This window comes from Protopterus annectens, chromosome 1.part0, assembly GCF_019279795.1.
Source record: "Protopterus annectens isolate FY-2018-M chromosome 1.part0, PAN1.0, whole genome shotgun sequence".
Taxonomy (NCBI): domain Eukaryota; kingdom Metazoa; phylum Chordata; order Ceratodontiformes; family Protopteridae; genus Protopterus; species Protopterus annectens.
In genome coordinates this window covers 551,031,419-551,054,483 of record NC_056725.1, presented here as the reverse complement: position 1 = coordinate 551,054,483, position 23,065 = coordinate 551,031,419, and the positions used below count along the sequence as shown (strand labels likewise).

General features: G+C 41.5%; 1 protein-coding gene across 1 annotated transcript in view; it reads right to left on the bottom strand.

Moving 5' to 3' along the window:
- Window positions 1-23,065, bottom strand: part of SMYD2 (SET and MYND domain containing 2) — a 762,982-nt gene that overhangs the window by 293,263 nt on the left and 446,654 nt on the right. The gene's annotated exons all lie outside the window — the stretch shown is intronic.

Genomic DNA, 23,065 nt, shown 5'->3' with positions numbered 1-23,065 from the left:
GCAAACACGCCTGTACTTTGGATAGTTGTTGAGCTGCACTGGCTACAGTCATGTGGATAATAGCCCCAACAGGGAATGGATTTACATGGTTCAAAGAAAGTGCAGTATCTCAGGGAAGACACCGAATGGTTGACAAGAAAATGAGAACAAACATCAAAGGCTAGGTTAAAATGTGCTGATGCAGGAGACGTGCTCGGTGTCTTCTGATACATATATCCAGCAGTTAAGGCAGGATGACTACACCCCATTCCTCCAGTCACTTACAGGCATATGGGTACTTGGTCTATATTTTCCACAGTGTCCTTTGTAACATGTTCATTTGTGGATGTTCCATCCTGAGCTGTCTCTCATACATGGCTTTTTTTTAAATATTCGTTAACTGTACATTTAGGAGTTTTGGTTTTGTATAGGACAGGCTGCCAATCCCACTATATAAAACTGCAGAGATCTCTGGGTCTTGGCACCATTATCAAACACCCACATACTCACAGAATTCACTGCTGATTTAGTCCTCCCTTCCATCACCTGAACACCTGCTAACCTCTAACTCACATGAAGTGCTTTTACAGCAAGCTGAATGCTCCAGTAGGGAGTGCAACTGTTTCCTTGTCTAATGTTGATTATCAAGATGTCTCATCCTCTGGGCCACAAACAGACTTATCTCCAAAATGGTTGAAAACTGATTTGCAAGACTTCTAACATTTAATAGTGTGACTGGTCTAAATTCGATAAGCACTTAAACACTATACAATGAAATAAAATACAAATGAATCCTAAAAATCATTACAATATGTACTTTAACAAATTATTAAATGTACAAACAGATGAAACTCCTAAGAACATATGAGCAAAATACATACTACTGACATATGCATTACTTAAAATGAACTGGCATCTAGTGGCTATCCTCATTTTATTGCAATGAGAGAACAAAAAGATCAACCTCTATAGGTAATTGAATCAGAAATGCACATTACTTATGTGTTAACAATCCACATCTTTTCCTTGCGATCCAAGAATCCAGAAAAGCACATCTTAGTTGATCTTAATCTACAAATTTTGTCAACACAGATGAAGGTGAGAAATAGTTGTGTGCATTTTGGTATTCCCTTTCCATACCTCTTTAGGAAACTCTATGGATGGTGGCAGCTAGATGTGACAGAACAGATGAATGGATGGATGAATAGACAAAAAGCACTGCTTTTCTATATGCCAGTGAACACTGCAGAAAAGTTCAGAGACTCTAAACTTACAAGTCTTGCCTCTTTAAAAGGCTACACAATTACACATCGGCCCATGTACATCACCCAGTTAATTTTACAACTAATCTGAAAACTTTGTGACAAATGCACATATTATGTTTTACACACACACACACACACACACACACACACACACACACACACACACACACACACACACACACACACACACACACACACACACACAGACACAGCTCTCTCATTTGAGAACTTCTTAACAAATTATTAACAAATTAGACTTGAGCAAAGGTCCACTTGTCTGTACTGTGGAAGAAAAAGAAAACTAACATCCCAGGCAAAGATGCACAGAAATAAAAATAACATACTTAACATCTCAAAAAAAAAAAATCACAATTTGTATAGGAAAAAAATAAGCTAGTCAACTTATAAACAGATGATACAGGTCTTGACTCCCTCAGCCTCTTTGCCATATGAACAAACCATTTCTCTTCATTCAGAATCATAAGCCCCACAACCAGTCTTCACCAGCACCTGAATAACTTTACTAACATTTCACAATAATATGCATAGGTTTGTGACACTGCTCATCCCCCACCCCCGAAAAGGAAAACCTGATCAGCAAAAGAAAAAAATACTGTGCGATCTTGAACAAGTCACTTAACCAGATAGTAGTGCTTAGAGGCAACTGTGAATATGGGATTGACTTTTAATAATCTCTTGGACTGCTAGTCTTTAACTACCTATGAAACTTAAAATGTCAACAAGTTGTGTAAGTACAACATATGTTTCTTTGTTTCTTTCGGCTTTGCCCAGTTAGGGGTCGCCACAGTGGAACTCCAGTCCGCTAATGATTGGCAGTAGATTTTTACGTACTGGCTTGCCGGGCCTAATGCACAACCTTCAACAAAGGAACGCCCATTCACGCATGTCGCCACACAGAAGACGCTCTAACTGAGGACTGAACGGGCAACGTCTAACTGTGAGGCGGCAATGTACTATGTGAAATTTATTGCCATCTAATGGACAAAATCACAATTGCACTCCTTTTTACAACTACTTTATGTTGTTGTTCTTCTTTTAGCTTTTCCCGGTTAAGGGTCGCCACAGCGGAACTCCAGTCTGCTAATGACTAGCAGTAGATTTTTTTGTGGGTGCTGAGGTGCCAGCTCGACACCCAACCTTCAAAGAAAGCATGCCCATTGTACACATGTCTTTCGAATGCCACACGACCGTGGGGAGGACATGCAGACTCCACACAGAAGGCGCTCCAGCCGAGAATCGAACGGGAGAACCTCTTGCTGTGAGGCAACAACGCTACCGCTGAACCACCGCAGCTTCTTTAAAACTACTTTAGGTACAGCAATTTATTTGTCCACTAGATATCAATGATCAGCATTAAACATCTTTCATACGAGTTTAATCCATTTAGACTTGTTACTTATTTGATATACATTTTATAATGACTTCTAACATTAACTAAAATGATTTGTATTGCATTTCATTTTGCGTCGCATTAACGGAGTACATCTACAATCAAAAACAAATCAGCTACAGGATTTTATTTAAATATTAGCAGTCTTGAAATTCAGTTTTCACACTGATGAAACCATTTTGACAAAGCCAGTTTTACTTGGGTCCCACTGTTAGTAAGTTTATTTCACTAAAATAAATTACTCTCCCCCCTCCTCCAAGTGCTTGACAATTATTTTTTAATTCTATAAAGGTCCACACTCATGAAAGCATGGTCTCTTTGGTTCATGTTAGCATTGCTGTACCTCTCAAAGTATGGTCCCTGAGTCACGACTTAGAATCACACTTGGTACAGTCTGCAACAGAAACAGATGGATAAAAGGATGTTTGTCTTTTTGACTTTTCCCGGTTAGGGGTCGCCACAGTGGAACTCCGGTCTGCTAATGATCGGCAGTAGATTTTTTTATGGTGCCGAGTTGCCAGCCCGACGCCCAACCTTCAGCGAAGTCACGCTCATTCACGTATGTCTTTCGGAGGCCACTCAACCACGGGGAGGACATGTAGACTCCACACAGAAGGCACTCCAGCCATGAATCAAACAGGAGAACCTCTTGCTGAGAGGCAAAAAGACTGATAAAAGGATACAAAATTTTAATCCTGCAAGACTTATGCAATGAAGTGCAAAAGGAAAAAGAACCACCAAACACTTGAACAGATGACAAGAAAAAAAAATGTACTCAGTGCAAGTCTTATCTGTAATCTCTAACTACAGGTGTACCTCAGCAGTGGATTGATTTTTTTTAGATAAATGTTTAGTAGTTGCAAAGAGGAGAAAAGTGGACGTTTGGATCAGACAGAAGGGAGGAATCTATGAAAAAAATATTTTGAAGCAATGGTCTCCTACGTGATGATCTACACTCCTTGTTTAAAAATTTAGACAGCAGCATTTAAGTAATGAGTGCATTGAAAAGTGGGAGATAGAAAAGATGGACCACGCTAAGAAGGAATATTGGTTGGCTAACAAAGAAGATAAAACAGCAGTTGCAATAGTAAAGAAAGTACAGTTGCATAAGTAAAACGTACCATAACAGCAGATGTTTGAATGATGACTGCTGCAGTAGCCTAAACTATATGGGATATAGGATATAACAGCTGGTCAATTCCAAAGCTTCAGAACACCTTCCACATGCTCAAAACATTAAGTAAACTCAAGCTGAACTAACTAATTATCAGGTTTGGGTCAAGCCCTTCAGGGTTTTCATGCTAACAGAGAGGAAAGCAAAGCCCTGAGAGGACATTGTTAGGAAATGAAAAAAAAATACACGTTCATACACTAGCATAAAAAAAAGTACAAAAATAAGGGGTAGGGAGGGAGTGGCTACTGCATAGTGATCATTCGAACATCTGTTAAGTTTCCTTACGCAAATGTAGTATGTTCATCATTACGATAACAGCTGCAGTAGCCTAAGCTATATGGGTATATCACCATAACATAAAAAAACTGGGAGGTGGAATGAGAAGGGTTCACGATACCATGGAGAATGGCTCCAGCAAAGCCTGTGCTAGACTTGTTGAAGGAATATGGTTTATAGTACTTTGTAAAACTGAACAGAGGACCAAGCTGCTCTACTATAATACCTCTAGAAATCAACCCTTTCCAAAAAGCCATAGACGAAGACATTGGCCTTGTGGAGTGAGTCTTGACCTTGCCAGGAATAATTTTGTTGTTGTAAGAATAACAAAAGGTAATAGCCTGAGACAACCATTTGGAAATAGTTTTGGCACAAGCTGTCCTTTCTTCTTAACTTCACAAGAATGAACTGATCACAAGTTCTGAAAGATTTTATTCTGTCAAGACAGTTCCCAAGCTGTGTGTGGACATCCTACATATGAAGAATCCTCTCTCCCTCATTTTTAGGTTCTGGAAAGAAGACATGGAGATTGAAAGATTGGCTTAATGCAAACTCAAATACCACCTTAAGCATAAAAGGATTAGCTCTGAAGGAAACCCTGTCTTTGTGGAAAATTAGACAAGGTTGACTTCCCTAACAGAGCGGTAAACTCAAGATATCCTTCTTGAAGATGTCAGAGCAGCAAGCAAGACTGTCGTCCATGTTAACCTCCAAGTCATGCTGATGAGCTGATTCAGAGAGTAAGAATCAGCTCCTCTAACACAAAATTCAGATTCCAAGGAGGGGGTGCTCTTTTAAGAGACCTCTTATTTAAACCCCCTGTCAAAAACATTTAGACATGAAACTGAATTAGAAAGAGGGGGGTGAATGAGCAGACATGTTAAAATTAACAAAACAATAAACCTTGATGGAGGAAGTAATACAGGCTACCGGACAGTCATTCACACAAATACTGTAAAACCATAGAAACACAACCTTGAAAACGTACTGGTGCTTTTGTTGGCACAAACCAGAAAACATTTTCCATTTGCTGATACATGATTTTCAAATAACGAGCTTTCTTGCCTCCATCAACACCTGTTGTATATCCACAGAAAAAAGGCACCTAAAATGTATTAAAACCCTGTCACCAAGGCAGTAAGTTGTAGTTGTTTGGGGTTGAGATGCATTAAAACATCCCTGATCTTGCGTGAGATAAATCCTGTTTGTGAGGAAGTTGTGGTAACTGCCCATGGCCAAGCCCAAAAGAAGGGTGTAACACTGTTTCCTGGACCAGAAGGGAGTCACTACAATGATCTTTGGGGAGTCACCCTTAATCTTCAGAAGTACCGTGGATTTTAGTGGACAGGCATACAGGGACATTCCAGCTGAAGGAAATGAAAAGGCATCCATTTTCTAGGCTTTCTTACAAGGAGTCCTGGGACAGGAATTTGCCAGTTGACTGTTCAGAGAGGAGGTAACAGATCTACTTAATGTTTTTTCCATAGTTAGATTACATCTTAGAAATTCCTCCAAATTCAGTTTCTATTCATGAAGTTCTGCCTCGGTCCTGCTCAGCTTGTCTGCCATACAGTTTTGCTCTGACGGGATGCAAGATGCCTGAAGGGTGAAATTGTGCTGCAAAGCTATATTTGATGCTAATATGGTTAGTTTGTACAGGGGATACAATCCAATTCCCCCTTCCTTGTTTATGTACAGAATCAATTGGGTATTGTCTATAAACATCTGAAGAAGTCCAGAGGACCACAGATGACAGAATTGAAAGCATTTATAAGAGCTAGCATCTCTTATGTTTGTGTGTGTCTTACTCTGTCTTTTTTGCTCCACAGACCTTGAACTTTGAAGCCCAGAGACACTGCTCTCCAATAAAAGTCTGGGGTGTCTTATGACAATACTGTTTAGGAGCAAGCGGTAGAATGGGAGACCTGGATTATGAGAAATTTGATCTCTCCAACATGATTTCCTTTTTTTTTTTTTTTTTACAAATCCTGAGACTTTAATTTGAAATGTCAGTGGGTGTGAATGCTGGGACCATAGAGACTTCAGATACCACTGTATCTTTCTCATATGGTCTTGCAAAAGGTATTATGAGAATCGTGGATGCATGACTCCAGAGTACTGAGAAATTCCCTTCCTGAAACTGAACTGAGTGGAACACTCCAGGAAGGGATCCAAATTATAGATCAATTTTTCCTGTGAAAGAAAAGTTCTTTATAGTGTGGTGTCCAGCACACACCCCAAGGTTACCAAGAAACTCAACTGAGGAAGAAGGGGTAAACAGGTTGCGAAGTGAAAGCATTTTGAACTTAGGAACCATCTCAAACTAGTTCAGGAATGAATGATACAAAGCAGTCTCCAAGAATCTTCTTTCTTTGGCACCAGAAACATTCTTGAATAATGTCCTTCCCCCATCAGAGGAGAGGAACAGCTTCTGTTACCCCCTAATGCAGCATATGTTTTAAGACAGTAGGAAAGAGAAAAGTTTGGTTTGGCAGACAAGCAGGAATCTACTGGAAAGGAGGAAGATCCTCCCACTGTCATCTGTAGCCTGAGTGGATCACATTCAGGATCCATTTGTCTGAAACTATATGTTGTCCAAGAGATGCATGGAAATTCAAACTCTTGGAGGAGACCAGGACCGGATGTGTGTGTGGCCACAAGGCCTACAACACAGTTGTTCTGACTCATTCGACAATCCTTGTTTTTTTGGGGTTCCCGCTTTTGTTTTGAAAGCTCCATGCCGTTGCTTTTTAAAACGTCTTATCAGCATTCTGATGGGAATGTTTATTCTGTTTTTGCCAAAGTCATGTGAAGGAACAGAGAATCTCTTGAAAAACTTACAGAATAAAGGCTAAAAAAATCTGAGAGATTCCCTGAATCAGTTTTCCCCTCTCATTAAAATGTTGACACCTTCTGCAGCAAAAGGTCCAAAAAACTAAATCTCTATTCAATGGAGAATTCAAAATTTAATTTTTAATATCTTCTGGGAAGTTCTGAGAATGCAGCCATGCAAACCTTCTTAAAACAGTTCCAGGGACAGTAGTGCTGATGGTAGTATCTACAAAGACATAAAAACATTTTAAACAATAAGTAGTGACTTGTGAAATAAAAGGAACTACATTACACAATGCAGCTTTTTCCTCACAAGAGGAAAGTGAAGCCAAAACATTTCTCATACTTTGACAATTTGCAGGATAAATTTCAGCATCTGAGCCTGGCACTTTATAATTAAAAAAAAATTGAATTTGCAGAAGCCTACAATTTTCCTTATCATCAAAAGCCTTCCCATCCCATCCTTATCAGAAGGATAGGGATTAGAATTAAAGTATTTAAAATCAGCTGAATTCATTAAGGCTACAGCTGTTGGGTCAGCCCTGAGAACTTTATACAATCTAATATTTTTTCCTTTTTTTTTTTTTTTTTTAAGGACAGTCCGCTGACTGTCAAGGAAATTACAGGCGGTCACAAAAATATATTCCCAAACTGACAAAACTGGAGGGATACGTGAAGGTTCTGGAAATTCCAGTTACAACAAATCATAAATCATATTTTCTGAGGAAATTCCAAAGACCTGCATCTGCAGAGTTTATCCACGGGCCTCTGCTGAAAATGGGTGCTGTCCCAGTCCGACTTTCCCAGTAAACAAATGTTAAACTAAAAAGGGAAACCTACGTTCTCCTCAGACTCTGAATCAGAAACCTGAGGAGAAAAAAAACTGCACATCCCTTCACTTTCTCCTACATGTTCAATTTCTCGCACCTCTTTATAAAAAGAGGAATCCTCTTTTCTTTTACCAGAAACAGCCTTGTAAGAGGGGTCAACAGCCTGTACAAGTCCTTGAGTCGAGCCTAATAAATTACTCCTTTCCAGAATAACGGACACAGGAGAAGACAAATGTTTATTTATTTATTTATTTTTTACTTTTTTCCCACTTGAATTTCTGAAGAAACAATCTGGTTTTGTCAGCAACAACTTCCACAGGGATGGATACAACATTCTGGCTAAGCAGGGCCATGTCTCTTGCTCCTAGGACTAAAAGAGCAGCTCTCTTTTGCCCTCTGAAAGGATCCCAACAGCTGCAGAGAATGTGTCTAACTCCTGGTCCACGGTACCTTTATGAATTTCACCACAAGGATGTGAAGAAAAACAGAGTGGTCTGAGGAACCAGCTTTGGCCACAGCAGAGACACCCTCCTGTGATTGAGGCAAACTACCAGCATACTGTGATGACAAAGGCTGCTCAGCAATATTTTTCTTTTTGTGGCTGGAAGAAGGTCCGACCAAGGAACCGAACATTGTTCCATGGTCAAGCTGAAAATGGTGCTTGTTTCAAAGGAAGTTTAACAGCAATAATCAGAAAAACAGGAAAGTAGTAAAAAAGTAATTTTCCCCCAGAAAAAAAAAACATTAAAAAGCACTATAAACACTTTCCCCAGTCCCAAAATGTAAAATAACCAGTTTCCCCAGAGAAAAAAAAAGTAGGTTAAACAACTTTTTATGACTTTTTGCCACAGAGGTAAACAAGTGTGCACCTGTTTAAAAGTATATAAAAACCATGAAACAATCAACAAAAACATTTTCTAGCTTAAACGTACTTCTTTTTTAAGAAAAAGTAACTTTTATTCAAGAAAAAATTAAAGTGGAAGGTTTTGTCCCAAATGGAACTTATCTACCCAACAATGGACAGAGTTAGCAGGCCATCAATCCTTGAAACCCAACAGAGGAATGCTCTTCTCACTTGCAAGAAAGCTCTGAAGGGCATGGCACCCAAACCTGACTTTTAGTCCGCTCATTTTGAGTGGATGCATGGTTTGGGTGCATGGAGGGTGCCCTGAAGCTTTGGAAGTTGATTGGTTATTATATCCTATGCAGGATATAACCCACACAGCTTAGGCTACAGCAGCAGTGATCATGATGTTACACATCACAGCATCAGAGACACTGTACCAACTTCTGGAAAGTGACTCAGGAGGTGATGCAAAGAAGCTAATCAGGTTGCAAGGCAAAGACAGAAAAATAAAGAAGTCATCAGATACCCTTCATAAGGGCTGCCAGCTACAACCCAATCACCAGTCCACAGGACATCAAAGGCAGACAGGAAGTGCCCTTCCAGCAGCTTCAGAATGTAGAAAACCCCTACAGATGTTATACTGCACAAACAATGAAAGAGAAAGAAGTGTCCACCCTAGAAGTAAGAACAGGACTAATAACAATGAAGTTAGGGAAAACAGCAGGCTCAGATGAAGTCACAGGAGATGTAATCAAGACATTGTGTGAGTTAGGGGAGAAATGGCTCCAGAAGGTATTAATAGCAGTATACATAGAAAACAGCATCTCAGATGACTAGAATATAAGCATAGTAGTGCCACAGTATAAAAACAAAGGGGACATTCACAGCTGTGGGCAGTATAGAGGTATGATGCCTGCGATAAGACAGATGGTGGAGAAGAAGCTAGAGATGAGGAAAAGAGTTGAGTGGACATTCCTACACTTGCAGTAAGCATATGACAAGGTCTCAAGGAAGTGGTCTTAGGCTGGCTTGCAATGGTTCAAACCCCAGAAACACTAACAGAATTAGTGCAAGTTATGTACAAGGACCAAAAGACAAGTACGAAAACGGGTTTTCAATGGTAGTGGGTGTGCATCACTGTTCAGCCGTTACCTCACTGCCTTTCATACTGGTGATGGACTACATTAGCAAACAGGTTAGAGGGGACAGATCAAAAAAGTTGCTGTATGCAGGAAATGTAGCATTACAGAACTTCAGCAAATGACAGAGGTATAGAATGCGACACTGAAGGGACACTGGATAAAACTGCATAGTCAGTTGTATTGGCAGTAAATGGGGGAATAAGAAGAAGCGGAGACTTGAAATAGAAGAGAAAAGAGTGAAACAGGTTAACAGTTCAAGTATTTAGGGGGTGGTTGAGGAGAAGGAAAGTCTGAATGATGAGGTCAAGGCTAGAATCAGAGGGGATGCAGCCAACTTGCACAGAGTGTTAGGTGTAACATATAACAACACAATGTCAAAGAAGCTGAAAAGTAAGCTGTACAAAATAATGGTGTGACCAGTACTACTGTATGGCACAGAACCCTGGGCAGTGAAGGCATAACAGTTGAGGAAGCTAGAGGTGGTGGAGATGAAATGCCTGAGATGGGTTGTAGGATTCACATTGTAGGACAGATGAAAGGAGGACATTAGAGCAGAAGCCCAAGTAACTCTGACTGCAGGAAAGGTTAAAGAGAACAGATTACAGTGGTTCAAACACATGCAGTAAAGCAAAAGACAATCTTATGAAGGAGATTTGGGGCACATTGGAAGAAGGCAACAGGAAACAAGAGCATGCATCAATAGGTGGTTGTATTATGTGCAAGAAGATTTGTGGCAATCAGGCACGATTATTGACGAAGATAGGAGAGTGGCAATGAACTGAGAGATATGGCGACAGTTGACCCAACACACCAATCCGATGTAGGAAAAGGGGATTAATGATGGTAATCAAATGCCAGAAGCACAAATAACTGCAGAGGACATTCTCAAAAAATGGAAACAAAAAACAGACATTTGTAATGGAATGCATATTCATACCATTAGCCAAAGTGTATACCTACTGATGGCAAAACATAATACACTGAAAGCCTCTTGGACAGAATTTGTGTTACGCAGAAGAATTCCCTATCCACAAATGAAGGATAAAAATTGATCTTCATAAAGATACACATTCTTAAGGCAGAACTCAAATGAACATGGAAGGTGTAAAGAACAATTTCTCCCCTTTTCTGAACTTCAGAGATGAAAACAGAAAAGTTAACATACAGATTCAGGTATAACAATCTCTACTTTCTGGAGGAACACTGTGATAGCCCTAAAAGACCCAATCCCTGTGGAAGACGAGTAAGATTTTGTACATACAGGTGCATGTAAATCACATACAGTGAGTGGACATAGTAACTAAGAAAATAATTTTCCATAATATATAGAGTTCCAGTCCAAAGACTCAGCAAGTTCAATATGCCAGTAATAAAATGTGTGAATGAGGGGAGGGAAAGACAAATGAGGCTGCCTAAAGTGAAGTATCTCACTTGGTAACTACTTAACCAATTAAGTTTGAACTAAGGAATACCTATCTGCACACAGTAATAAATCTAGTAATCTATGCAAAGAACTTTTTCCATCTGGCTCCATATAGCCCTAGATAAAGTATTTTCTGGAAACATCTTAAGTTCCAAAACTGGTTGGCCTGCTAGACCAGAGGTTGGACTTCTTTCTATCTGCAGTGCCAATGACCTACAACTAAAAATAGGATTAGGTCATTGGATGGGTAGATGGAAGTAGAAGGAGTGAACTCTGTTAGCTCTCCTTCTCAGAGTTATCAGTACACAATCACACCTATGAGTACTCCAAGTAGTGGTTTACAGTTATCAGCAATCATGTGTGCAAAGAGTGGTCATGGGTGGGTATGAAGAACAGCTCACACTTTGTAACATCATGCTTTTTGGGCAGTGACAAAAAAGGAACAGGTTACACCAAGTGCAACAACCGATTTCCAGTTATCACAAGAGATGCCCTTAACCTGTGACTATAGCCTATTCCACACAAAGAACACTTACTGAGCTGCTATACATCACTGCCCAAACCAAGAATTATGTCACAAAAGAGTATGCTCAAAACATGCTGATTAAAACAGTGATGGAAGAAGGATATGTGTAGGGAAGGAGACTGTGATATGCAGCTCCTACTGGGGAGAGCACAATCTGTTTAACTCTAATAAGCAGTCTCAGAGGAAGTGGAATGGCACACGGTAAAATTAAACTCTCTACTAGGACTGTTATGATGAAGCAACAGCAGCATAGTCATCATCAGAGGAAACAAGGTATTATGTTGTCACAGCACTGAAGCTCCCAAACACCTAAAAATGGTGTAAAATCCCAAACAACCAAAGAGACAAGAGATAGGAAACAAGCTCCCTGAGGCAAACCATAACAAGCTTCATATTTTTCATCTGAAACCTTACCAGGGGACAAGGAATCATCCAAAAGAGAGGGAATAAACCATCAAACATCCCTCAAGCTCAAAATGGGATACAAAGTCCATTCTCCTTTTCTCTGTCAGAAAGCAACAAACTCTGGAAAAATATTTTCCTTCCAGCAAAAGGTCAGCAGACTGAAGATCTGCAAACCATCTACCAAAGGTTCAAGGTCTATTACAATGGTTTAATACTTTAAGTCATGGTCTCTGCTAGATAATTCAATTCCTCATAGGATATGGAATGTCAATAGACCTGGCACTGACCTGTCCAGTTTCCAAATGCTGACCTTCTCCCACAGAAGGGATATGAGTGAGCTATCTACTCTCTGTTCACATACATACAATACTACTGCTCGGCTGTTCACACTTAACAACACAACTGGTCAGCATTCAAGACATGTTCCAAAATCTGAATGCGCTTTAAGACCATCCTCTGACTAAAAGGCTGGCAAGATGCTTTTTGCCTATGGACTCAAAGCCCTTAAACCAATTCTGAATCCATAGTAGAACCCAGCCCTCTGAGAAGGTATCCAGAAACTGCTTTGAAGTGTACAGAAAAAAAGGACAACCAAGCTCTAACCTGAGTGAGAACACCCTCAAAGTCAAAGAACATCAACGAGTGCATGAATGGGATGAGGGAGGACTAGACAAAAAGGATATTTCTAAGAAAATGAGGACCCCGCAGAAAATGTTACTGCACAAAAATGCAGAAAGCCAATTCTCTGAGCTGTCTCCAGGAGGAAGGAAAGACTGCACATTAAACAAATCTGGATCTCTCCAAAGAAGATGACATCTGGAATGGACAATGTGACAGATTTTTAAATGCAAAGATTTTTAGGGAACAGTCTCACACAAACGTTTCTCCCTCAAACTCCTATAAATGCATCAAACATTTCTAAAGTATTCTTACTCCCATTTCCTATATCCTGCCTTACATCTTCTAACAGTTCCTTGCACCATCTACTCTCTTCTTCATCTGTGTTGGAATGTTTTGCAGCAAGCTCCTGGATCTCTTCTTCATATTTCTTCCAAATAGCGGTTGTCCTGTACTGAAAATAGCAGTGGAAGAGAGGAGAGAAGTTGGATGAATTGAGCAGGGTAGGCTAAGTATTTTACACACACTCCATAATGATCATATAGCAGGTCTCTTCCACAGTCTAAGCCTTCAATACCTTCTTCCCTCTCATTAACATCGACATGCACAAGCTGCCATATCATGTATAATAACCGTCTGGTCTCCTCATCTCCAGCACCTCTCTTGTTTTCCTCTCCCTCCTTTCTATGCTACATCCTTGACTGATATCACCTATTCAAGACCTCAAATGCCTATCATGCACTTTTGCTGAACAATTCAACTTAAGTCATCCTTCTTACCTCCTCCCATTCTTCTGGCTGCAGTAACACTGGAGACTCTTGTCCTGCTTTCCCAACTGAAACTCCCTCCCCTTCAACTGCTTGAAGCATATTCTCCTTTGTCCCCATCTGATGACAGACAAAATAAACCTTCCTTATGAGTGCAAACCTATCAATTTTCCAAACCTTTTCATAACTTACATGCCCTCTTCCACCCATTTCTTCCTCAGACTTTACTCCATGCCATAATTATAAACTATGCTACTTTTCCACTGCTAGAAATGCATTGTTTTTCTTCTCATCCCTTGCATAGCATGAACCCTCTTCATCCTGTCACTCGTAATACCTAAACTAGCCTCAACCTTCTCACACTCAAACTAAATGCATATACATACTCTAGAAAAATTCAGATACGTACTCACCGTATCATCTGATCAGTAAGAAAGCCTTATGCAGATAGCAGCTGTTGGAAATTCCTCTTCTGACATTTCCAGCTAAGCATACGTAGGCTCACAAGATCAAACTTCTGAATTGTCCCTTGTTCCCATTCAAAAGGTACATTATCTCTTGATGAGCCATGCTGTGACATCATGCACTGAGGCAGATAGGAGTGCTCATCCCCTGTGCTGCTCAGCTGACAGCACATATAATGTAAGCATGAGCTGCCAAACAGAAAACAAAAGTGCCATATACAACAATATAATAAATTATACCTGTGTGGGTTTAAAAAAGACCTATTTTGAGCCACATGAATGAGAGACGCAGATCTGGGGGCTTACTGCAAAGCATTCCATTACAGATAAGTAGATATGGTGAATATGTACCTGTTATACTGGACTTCTGAGGTCTTCTGATGTGAAAAACTAATGCAAAGAACAATAGGAAATTAACATTAAACCCTCTAGGAGTCTAAAACTGGAAGGAAGCTTAAGAGTTTGGTCCTGAAGCAAGATGCCAAGGAAGCCCCGACTCCTGCAATCAGAATCCACCAATATCTGGTGGAGAAGCGGATCAATGACCGGATGGCTACAGTACAAAAGTCTACAGTGGAGATATTTCTGATGCAAGCAATGAAGCCATCCATCCCTAGCATTTTTCAACTGGGAGTTCACTGCCTGCATCAAAACACGATGTAGTTAGCCATGCAGTTAAAGAGACTGTTCAGCTACTGCATGTTTCTCTCAGAAAAAGGAGATGAGCAACTGTTCCAGCTTCCTGAATTTATACGGCCTCCTCAAGCAAAGCCTTGGCTATCAGGACATGTACAAGATATAAATGGCTTCCTTTTCCCCTGGATCCTGCCCCTGTGCCCCAGCAAAACAGGCAGGGACATGAAATGACTGGTTTAAAGACAGTTGCTAATCAGAGAGGTAATTCTTGAAATTGGTCACTTCCTTAGGTTACTTCAACAGAGAAGATGAAACCACTTAGCATCCAATTTAAATCAATTTATTCAATGCAGATTTGGGAATAATCTATTGGTCAACAGTGAAAGACATAGCCTGCCTGCTGAGATCAGGATACTAAAAAGGTGACATTGGTTGCAAGTTGGAAAAGGATCACCATAATGTGCCACATTCCATTGGTAAACTGCTGACAAAAGTTTTGTGACTGAATACTGTTGAAATTACCATTAGTTTGGAGGCAATATGAACCTGGCTGGCTTGCTTGATAGTTTATATGGAGCAATTAATGTCAACTCTGCCAAATGAAGTGGTGTGTCTGCATGATCAATTGGAATCCACAGAATCTGACAGTCAACAAATGTGTCTGGGATTAGGCATGAGAGTGGGTGAACCCAGGTGAAGCATAAATGCACCATTAACTGAAATATAAGACAAAGAAAGGAAGCAGAATGTAATGTTACATGGAATTTTGGGAGTATCATGGAATATGTGAACACCACGATGGCAGATTGGACTGGCTTTGGGAAAAAACTCCCTGGGTATACAAAGGTAAGAGGTTTGCCAGTGCCAGAGATCAGATTTAAGTGTGGAAAATGAAGGTCAATTTTGATTTTTTTTTTTTTTTTTTTACTTGCTCTAAACAATAAAAACTGTGAATGCTGTAGCAACCAGGAAGTTTTATTTTTTTTGAAAGAGCTGTATTTATGGAACATGACTATTTGTTTGTTTGTTTGCGTCTTTCGGCTTTTCCTGGTTAGGGGTCGCCACAGCGGAACTCTGGTCCACTAATGACTGGCAGTTGATTTTTACGTACCGGCTTGCCAGGCCTGACACACAACCTTCAATGAAGGTACGCCCATTCACGCATGTCTCCACGCAGAAGACGCTCTAGCTGAGAATCGAACCGGACAGCGTCTTACTGTGAGGCGACAATCCTACCGCAGCACCAGCACCGCGGTATAATTTATGGAACATGACTATAATGAGATGAAATTAAACCATCACTTGCACTGCAACTTCTGGATGTGAAGTAAAAGCATTAATGGAGGAGACAAATGTAGACTATTTCAGGCTATATTGAAGTTTTTTCAAGGGAATATCAGAATGCTGATGTCTGAAAATCCAGATGAGGCAACTGGAAAGATAAGAAAAAGAATAGTTGTGTAAGAATTTACTATAACCTTAGATGTCCTTCTCTTCCATGTTGCAGTATTCATAACTGTAGGGAGGCTGCTGCCTGCAGCACCAGACATCTGGCCAGTATACCAAAGTCTTAGGAGCAGGGGTACGTGCGACATCTGATGTCAGTGCTATAAACCGACATTGACTATAAATGTGATGTTTGCACGTACCCACTTCTGAACTTTTCTTTCCGCAGTGATCTTCGGAACTCTGATCGCCAGCTTCGGGAAGCAGTTTGCTTGCTTGACTTGGGCATCCTCTACAGATAAGTGCCCTTTTACTTTTTTCTTGTCTATTATTTAGCTTTTCAGATGTACATGTCAACTAGAAAGGGGAAGTGTGATTGTGGGAGACAAATTCCTTACAAGGACACACATGATAAGTGCATGTTCTGTTTAGGGGAGGCCCATGAACATACGTCCTGTGAAATTTGTAAATAGTTTGTGCCTAAAACTCTCCGCAACTGTCTGGCTGCATTCAAACTATATCTCGAGAACCAGAGACTCCAACGACTATCATTAGGTATGGAGGGTGGAGTAGGTACTTCTGATGAGCTGCCTCGGAAGAAGGCAAAAAACGTTAGGCCCAATGCCCATGCTGCACCTCAGGAATCTGGTGAGACTCTCGAGGCAGATGTTAGCCCCTCCCTACAGTTATGAATACTGCAACATGAGAATAGAAGGACATCTACCTTAAAGTGTGATTCAAATGCAAATTGGAGCAAAGAGGTATGATTACTGCTGAGCTAAAAGCAGAAACTCTGATACAAAAAGGTGACTACTGGGAGATGTTTTCAAATTAAAGGATTTTTGTGTATACATGGTATTTCCACGAACAAGATTACTGCACAAACTGAAAAATTCTTTGTGAAAGTATTGACTGGAGTATGCTTTTTTTAAAAACAAAATAATCATCAAAAATTGGGCACTGGTACAGACCACTCTGATGGAAGACAGGGATGAAGCCCTAACTACAGCCCAGCTGATTCAGGTTCGATTAGCGGCTTGGATGTTCGACAGAGTGGCAAGGAGGGATGGACATTCCCATCCTGGATGGGAGGGCACTCATTGATGCTGCTCCCTCAGAGGAGGTGTGATCCATAGAGGGGAGATGTCCTCAGACATGGTTGACAAGTGAGGGGGTGGGGAAAGGGAAGCACGTAGGACATATAAAAGAACTGCCCCAAAAGAACACAAAAACAGATGAGTCCCAAGATGCCCTTAGGATCCATGAACTACCACAGCAATTCTGGAGTACTTTGGAAAGGGTGGGAGACTAGCTGGGGCACTCTGCGTGGGTAATTGGGGACTGGGCTGATAAGAATAATGTGCAATGTGGGGGGATGCTACTGTAAGTTAAATCTACAATGGCCTTAACATGTAGTGTCTGCTTGTATACAATGCATTAAAATAGTTTGAGGATGTAGACGCATGGAAAGTACAGTTGTGAAAAATCTTACAACAGTAGATGTCCTTCTCTTCACTGTTGCAGTGTTCATAACCTAAGGGATTTCCTGACAAGGATAGCCCATCATCCAACCAGTATACCAAAACCTTTAGTACTTACAAGTGCCGTACATGTACACAAAACAGAGGGCATAAAGATGACATATGGACCACATACTCCGGACTGGATTGTCCCTAGAGACGAGGAAAAATGTGCATCCAGAAGAAAAGTGAGAAGAGCCCTTCAGCCAGGAGGCAAGAAAGAATAGGCTACAGCATGGGGCAGGAGGAAGGGAGCTAATACTGCAACAGTGAAGAGAAGGACATCTTCTGTTATTAAGAAACATCTACTGTTATAGCAAGATTTTACACAACTGTACTAGGTCCTTTCATATCACTGTTGCAGTATTCCTTACCAAAGGGAGAGTTCAAAAGCTCAAGAAGAAACCTGGGAGGAGGAATGCACAGAACAGCCATCTAGAAACCCATGCAGGATAGCACTAGCAAAGCCAGGTCTGGCTCTGGAAATAAAATCCAGTTTGCAATGCTTAGTGAAGGTATGAACAGAGGACCCAAGAGCAACCTCAAGCATGGAAATGGTATCCAACCCCATGAAAAAAGCACCAGAGGAGGCAACAGCCCTAGTAGAATGAGCCTTTATTGAAGGAGAAAGACATTTCCCACAAAAATAACAAGAAAAAGGAATGGCCTTAGTAAACCAGGAAGAGATGGTTTGCTTAGAAATAGCCAAACACAAAAACATGGGATGAAAGGAAATAAGCTGGTCAGGTTTGAGAATACCTTTAGTTTTATCGAAATAACATCTAAGCTGTACGTGTAAATCCAGTGTGTGAAGAACCTTTTCACTGACAGACTGTGGAGAAGGAAAAAAGGAAGGAAGATGAACAGACTGATTAAGGGACAACTCATCGATCACCTTGGTCCTAAAGGAAGGATTAATATGAAGAGACACCCTGTCTCTGTGAAAAACTAAGAAAAGAGAACAGCCATGAGAGCCCAAAGTTCAGACACTCTCTTAGTGGAAGTGAGGGCCAAAATAAAAGTCCTCAGAGTACAATGTTTCAAAGAAGCTGAAGAAGTGGGCTCAAAGAAGCCTGATTCAAATTTTCAAGTACAAAACTGAGGTCCCAGGAAGGTGAAATTGGCTTCCTGGAGGCCCGATGTAAAGGATGCCTTTAAGAAACTGCTTGACCTCAAATCAAGAGGCCAAAGGAGGCGTCAAGGGCAGACAGGAAGAAACTGCTAACAGGCGAGTTTTCACTGAAGAATATGCTAACCCAGCACACAAACAAGAGAGAAAGTACAATGTTGTACCTACCGTAAATGTAGATGTTCGAGTGTTCACCCTGCTGCAGTCATCACACTTGGGTTATCCTGTCGTCAGGCGGTCTCGCAGTCGGCCGGAATTCCAAAGTTTTGGTCCGACGTCGGTTGCTGTCGCCTCATCCCTGACGTCAGTGCGCCAGGGGTATATATATATTGCAACCAACACCATTTTCTTCAGTTTTTCTTGCCCCAGATGTCAGGTGCCCCCAAAAGGGTGATCAGAATTAGTACCAAATGGTGTGAACACTGCACAAACACAAAATCCCTTCAGCTATAAGCAAATACATCAGTAAGGCATAGCAGAGATTTAGCCAGTAGCTCAGAGGGGATGGAGGGAGGGTAACCTGGACTGCAGCAGGGTGAACACTAGAACATCTACATTTATGGTAGGTACAAAACTGTACTATGTTCATCGTGTTACCCTGCTGCAGTCATCACACTTGGGTTGAATCCCAAAGCTAAGGTAGGGGGGAGGTATCACAGAGGGTTAGTGGAGGCAATAAGGCCCTGCAGAACTGCAGTGGCGAAGCCCGCCCTGGACTTAGAGTAAAGAGGTAAGTGATAATGTTTGGTGAAGGTGTGTACAGAACTCCAAGTTGCAGCTTCTAAAATTTCCTTGGTAGGAACCCCCCTGAGAAAGGCTGTAGAGGTAGCAGTTGCCCTGGTAGAGTGGGATCTAATGGTAGCAGGAACTGGTTTTCTATGATGGGTATAACAGAAACGTATGCAATGACCTATCCATTTAGAAATGGTTTGCTTGGATATAGCCCTCCCTTGAGAAGCTGTAGCATAGGATACAAAGAGCTGGTCAGTTTTTCTGAAAGCCTTAGTTTTATCCAAGTAGTAACGAAGCTGCCTGTGAATGTCCAAGGAATGCAGGAGTCTCTCACCTTTGTTCTGTGGATTGGGAAGAAGGTGCGCAGGTGGATGGTTTGATTTAAAGCTACACTGGAAACCACCTTAGGCATAAAGGAAGGATTAGTTTGTAGAGAAACTCTGTCGATGAAAAATGAGGAAAGGTTCCACTGCCATTAGTGCCTGTAAGTTCTGAGACTCTCCTAGCTGAAGTTATTGCCAGGAGCAGGGCAGTTTTCCAAGATAGGAACTGAAGGTCTGCAGAGAAAGCTGGTTCAAAGGGAGGTAGCATTAGTTTTTCCAGAACAAAGTTGAGGTCCCATGTTGGTGTAGCAGCTCTCCTAGGTGGTCTAATGTTTTTTGCCCCTCTTAGGAACTGCCTTAGAAGAGGATTTGAAAATAAAGGTGGATTCGTGTTGTAGTGAGCTGAAATAGCTGAAGCATGGATTTTAATTGAGGAAAAGGAAAGTCCTTTGTGCAACAACTCAGCTAAATACTGCAGAATGTGAGGCATGTGAGGCTGAGTTGTGTCTTGGCCTTTAGCTTGGTTCCAGGCACAAAACATTTTCCATTTGTCCGAGTAAGCCTTCCTGGTGCTTGGCCTCCTGGCTTCCAGAATAACATCCAGAACTGCTTGTGAAAGAGGAACTGGTTGGATGTTTAGTAGATTTGCTGTGCAGCCTGATTTAAAGTTTTGAGCTGGCTGTGTCGAATCTGTTTGTTTTGTTGCGTGAGCAAATGGGATATTTGAGGCAATATCCATGGTGGGCTGTGAGCCGTATTCTTCAATAGCGGGTACCAGTGCTGGCGTGGCCAGTCTGGGGCTATGAGAATCAGTCGTGGTTTCTCCTTTTTGACCTTCAAAAGAAGCTTTGTGAGGAGAGGTAATGGAGGAAAGGCATATGCTGTCAGGTTTTTCCAAATGAAGGAGAGAGCGTCCACTTTCCAAGCTTGATGGTGGAATGTCCTTGTACAAAATTGTGTCAGTTGGTAGTTTTGAGGACTGGCAAACAGGTCTATGTTTGGAAGGCCCCATTTCTGAGTTATCATTGTAAATATTTGTGGGTCTAGTTTCCACTCGTGGGGATCTTTGATGTTTCTGCTTAGGTAGTCTGCCAATGTGTTCTTCTGTCCTGGCAGGAATTGAGCTTGTAACTGGACTTGGTAGGCCAGAGCTGTGTTCCATAAGATCATTGCTTGCCTGCAAAGAGGGTAGGAATGTGTGCCCCCTTGTTTGTTTATGTACCACATTACTGTAGTGTTGTCCGTCTTTATTGCAAGTTGTCCTGGATGGAATAGATCCTTGAAGGCTGTCAGAGCTTTCTGTACAGCTAGCATCTCTTTTTGATTTATGTGCAGTTTTCTTTGTTCTGCAGTCCATAGGCCTTGAATGCATTGCCCTGCCATGTGTGCCCCCCAGGCGTAGTCTGAAGCATCTGTTGTGATAATTTGCCTGGTTGGGGGCAAGGTGAAAGGCTGACCCTTGTTGAGGTGACATGCCTGTGACCACCATAGAAATTCCTGTTGAAGGCAGGGAATGAGAGATATCATTGTGTCCAAGCTGTGGCTGTGTTGAGACCATACGCTTTTTAGGTACCACTGTAATTTCCTCATATGCAGTTTTGCAAATGGTATTATTAGTATGCAAGATGCCATGAAGCCCAAAGCCTGCAGAATTTTTCTTGCAGTTAATTGGGTCTTTGTTGTCATTGTCTTGAAATATTGAGTCAGTTGTAGTTGCTTGTCTGGTGCAAGATAAGCCTTCTGGGCCGTTGTATCCAAGCTGGCATTCAGGAATGTCATTTTTTGTGAGGGTACTAGTTTTGACTTCTTTTCGTTTACTGCGTACCCCAGACAATTTAGTAGATGCTTCACAAAGGCCAGATGATGTAAGAGAATGTCTTTGCTTTCTGCTTGGATGAGGCAGTTGTCCAGGTATGGATATATTTGAATTCCTCTTTGTCTGCAGTATGCAATTACTGGTGCCAGGGATTTTGTGAAAACTCTGGGCGCAGTAGATAAGCCAAAGGGCAGTGCAGAGAATTGATAATGGGTTGAACCTGCAATGAAACGGAGGTATCTTCTGCAACTTTGTCTGATAGGCACATGCAGGTATGCCTCCTTGAGGTCCAACGTTACTAGCCATGCTTCCTTGCCCAACATGGGAAGTAGCTGCTGTAGTGTTAGCATCTTGAATTTGGGAACTTGTAAGCAAGTGTTTAGAATTGAAAGGTCCAGAATTGGTCTCCAAGCAATGTCCTTTCTGGGTACTAGAAAGAGTCTTGAGTGAAATCCTTGGCCTTGCTCTCGAGTAGGTACCAGTTGAATGGCTTTCATGTCCATGAGAGCTGTAATTTGCTTTTGTGCCTCTGCCCATTGATTTTGTGGCAGGTTTGGCATTCCTCTTTTCATTGGCAAGGTGTGAAAGTGGAATCTGTATCCTCGTAAAAGTATGTCTAGGACCCATTTGTCCTTTGTGACAATGTGCCAGTTGTCTGCAAAAAGTGCAAGTTTCCCCCCCAAGGGGGCTGCCAAGAGAGTATTGCTTGGCCACATGAGGTGCAAGTCATTGAGTTTGCCTTCTGGTGGGTTGAGACCTGTCTTCTCCTCCCTTCTGTGTTGTAATGCCCCATTGGCGATGTTTATACTGGGCTTGTGGTTGTCCTCTGCCCCTTGGGCGCCTGCATTTACCCCTCTGTGGTCTGTCAGTGGCTGGAAAGGACCAATTTTTTGTTGGCCAGTTTCTGCTGAAGCGAGGGGGTTGTACTTGTAGGAAATCTTTGACTGTCTGCATTGATTTTGCCTTATCTTCCATTTTCTTTAAAACTTCTTCTGCTTTAACTCCAAAAAGAACATCCTGCTGTAAGGGAGCATCTAGTAGTTTTGCTTTAACAAAAAGGGGTTTTTTCAGGCAGTCCTTAACAAGCATGCCAGATAATGCGGATGGTTCTGGAAAGAATGGGCAAAAAGGACCAGGGGCTTCCTCACCCAAAAAACACGGTCATGTGGGGAATTTCACCCCCTTTTGGGTCTTTTTCTCAGACTTGGCTTGCTGAAAACCAAACCAAAACCAAAAAGTAAGAAAAGAAACCCCCCTGCTAATCTTTGAAGTCACTAAGGGGCTTGTTTCATCTGCGGCTAAAAAATTCCAAAATTTATATGCAGACATCCCTTTATGTCCCTGGTTTAGGGGGTTTACGCACTCCCCCCCCTTTAACAGCCGGGGCCCGGGGGGAAGAATTTTCCCCGCAAAATAAAAAGGGGACATCAGCCAATCCCAGGGCTTTTTTCTAATCAATTTTCCAAAATGGGCTGAAAAAAGAAGGCAAAAAAACAGCTCTGGA